This window comes from Opisthocomus hoazin, chromosome 5, assembly GCF_030867145.1.
Source record: "Opisthocomus hoazin isolate bOpiHoa1 chromosome 5, bOpiHoa1.hap1, whole genome shotgun sequence".
In the NCBI taxonomy this organism is placed as follows: Eukaryota; Metazoa; Chordata; class Aves; order Opisthocomiformes; family Opisthocomidae; genus Opisthocomus; species Opisthocomus hoazin.
This window is the reverse complement of record NC_134418.1, coordinates 74,164,567-74,167,819: the sequence shown is the minus strand read 5'-3', so window position 1 is coordinate 74,167,819 and position 3,253 is coordinate 74,164,567.

Sequence of the window (3,253 nt, the reverse complement as noted above, 5' to 3'; positions counted from 1 at the left end):
TAGTGTTGTATTTCTTTCTTTTGCATTTTTTACAATGTTGACTACCTCAGATACATATATTAGAGAAACATTGGTCTGAATACTACAATAAAGTTTATTCTAGGAGATGACAGAACACTTGTAAAATACCTAAGCTGATATTGAATACTATATTGACTCACTTGAATTAGCATATTGCCAAGCTGCTGTTTGCTTGGTTTTAAAGAAGGTTACAACCTCTATTTTAGATGAACCTGATGTCATACAGGGATAGCCTAGAAAAATCATGCAGTTTACGCAGAAAGAGCTGACCTGTACTGCAGACAGTAGTTATTGGGGACGTAGGACAACTACAATCATCTACTCAGCACGGTAAGCAGGGAGAAAGCTCAGCAGGGGAAGTGGTAGGGGCGGCTGATGTGTTGCTGCTTTCAGCTGCTTCCCACTGGAAGTGTCAGTGATGGAAATGCGTAGGCAAATATACACCAGATGACTCGTTGCTAAAGCTGTTAAAAACTGACTGTGCAGGATTAGAGCAGTGACTGTGCAGGACTGGAGAGCCGTTTCAGCCTCAGATACTGAACTACTCTTTCTAAATCTGTCATGTAGCTAGATTTTAAATAGTTCTAGATTTATGAAAATACTTCAAAAATGGGTTTAGTCAGGTTGTGTATGAGGTTTTCTGAAGTGTGTAGAATGTTAGCACTGCAACTGCTGTGCATGTGAAAGAACTGAATAAGGATTTGTCTGCTTTTTGTTCAGGTAACTCACAGAGCAGTGCTTTTCTTAAATTGACATCTAGTTGAAATCAGAGCTGTTCCTGATTATGTTTGTTTACGTAATACTCAGCTATTGCTAGCATCTGGATTCATCATGGTAACAAGCAGATTTATCCTTTTTCCCTACCACTCCATGAGGTGAGGTAGGATGATATTCTTAGTTCAGTTTTACAGATTAATCTGCTATTTTTATGTAGGAAGCCTGTGGCAGAGCCAGGAATTGAAAGCAGGTCATACTCCTCACAGGCACGCACTTTGCCCACACTGCTGCTTTCCGTTTGGCACCGAGAGGGTTACATTTGCCTTAGATAGGAGAAGAATGATGACAATGACAGTCCACATAAGGGCTACGTAAATGACAGGCGGGAAAAAGTGTAGCTACTGCTGCTATTTCAAGTGTTTAGTACATTTTGTTTGTTGCTCTGGTCCACACGCAAAAATGCACCCAGAAAAAGTTGTTTGTTTTGTTTTTTTAATTCCATTACCTTTAATCAAGTGTAAATGCCATTTGTATTTGTGTAGCATACACAGCCAAAGCCAGGAGCCAGCAGTATTGTAGCTATCTTCCAGGCAGGTTTTACAGTATCAGCCCCCTCTCTCAGGATAACTTCTCACCACTTCACCCTATGAAACATTTCAGAAAGGCCACGGGTGCATTCTGCAGTGGTCAATTAATCTCAAATACAAATAAAGAGTATACAATACATTGGGGAGCTTAGTTTAAGGCACAGGTATCTGGTCCTGTAACAAAAAAAAAAAAAAGGACAAGAAGGACAAGAAAGAAAAGGTGGAAAACTTTTACCATAATCTGTAAAACCGACAATAAAGGTGTCTCTGTGCTCCTTAAAGTGGTCTACATGAGGACTGCAGAATATGGCTTTCTAGAAAACACTCCTCAGGAGTTATACACTTAAACAGAAGAATTCGGTGAATTTTGAAATTGCACTAATCTTATCAGGAAAGGCTTTCTTCTCAAACCACAACTGCAGAGTGAAGCCTAATTCTCCTCTGACTGGTATTTATGTTGACATTAGTGAGACTGGTTTTGATGTTGCACTGATAAGAGAGTACAAATTGTTAATCTTCATTTCTCTTAATTTCCAGTTGCCCTCAGTTCCTGTCCTCAAACAGATACAGAGCAAAGCTTCCAGGCAGACAGAACATGTTTTTTTCTGGAATAGATGAGTACATCTATTAACAAGGTTTAGAAAGCTTCAGGGCCAGTGTAACAGCCAAGACAATAAATTAGAAACAGGATGATATAGTTCAGGTTTCTGTAAGACACAAGTCCAGAGGAAAAGAAAAAACAAAACCCTAATCACATACAGATAACAGCATCTGGTCTTCACAGTAGGATTTTGAGTAGCGTTAGATGGTTAGCGCCCAACTCGTGCTGTATGTTCTGTTACTAACTTGGAGTGGAACAGAAAACAGCAAACACAACATGCCAAGTGTGAATTCCCTGAGAGGTAACCAAGAAACAAAAAATGACAATGGACATTTATTCTGTCCTTTTGAAGACTGAGTCATTCTCCAGAGTGGCAGAGAAGTTATTTTTTGCATTTTAAGCATCTAGACTTTTCATGAAGTTAGGCATTTTTCTGCCTTAAAGAAAAATCTTAAGCAGGTGTAACAATACTCTTACAAAGTGAGAAAGATTAAATTTGAATTATCTTAGTCATCTTCCAAAAGCCTTCTAAAAACTAAGTTTTGGGCAGTGTCTTCTTCAATGCACTATTGGTGTCTCCACATACATTTTAAAAGAAAAGAAGTGGTAGATACTTCACTGATCCAGGTGGCACTAAATGATATGATGTGGAGATAGCTCCTTGATCAAGCATTTCAGAAAACTTAGAAGATCCCAAGCCTAATTACATGAGCATGATCATATTCATTACTGCAAAGTGATTCCCAAGCTGTTGTGATTCCACCCCTGCATGTCCTTTGAACTTTGGCCATACGATGTTGCCTCCATGCTAACTCTGCGTGGCACTGAAGTAAGAACGGAGCTTGTAGCCTGTCCGCCTGCAAAGAGTGGTTATTCTGGTCCTAAAAGACACTGAAGTGGTGTTCTGAATGGCCATTTCTGAAATTTTGCTAACTTTAGTGTACACAGATGTGACAGAAGGACAACTGTTCTTTGTCAATGTAGGGGAAATGAGTGTACCTATGTCCGTGTAAAGTGTCACATAATGCAGCTCATTTTTGTCTGTATTAAATTCTGAGGCTCTCATTGTATTTATTCAAGGAACACAGCGTATACTACATACTCACGTGGTTTAGTTATAGACAGTGTCTGACATTCTACATTTTCTCAAAACCCTGTTTCTGTCTTGAATACTTTCCATTCATACTCTAAACAACAGATTTATATAGCTTTGGCTTTTTAAAATAAATCAAAGCCTCTTCAACATACAAAAGCCCGAAGAATTTTAAGTTACAGAAATGTTTGTCAATTTTGAAGGGCAAAAAATTTGCATTCAGGAAAAAAAAAA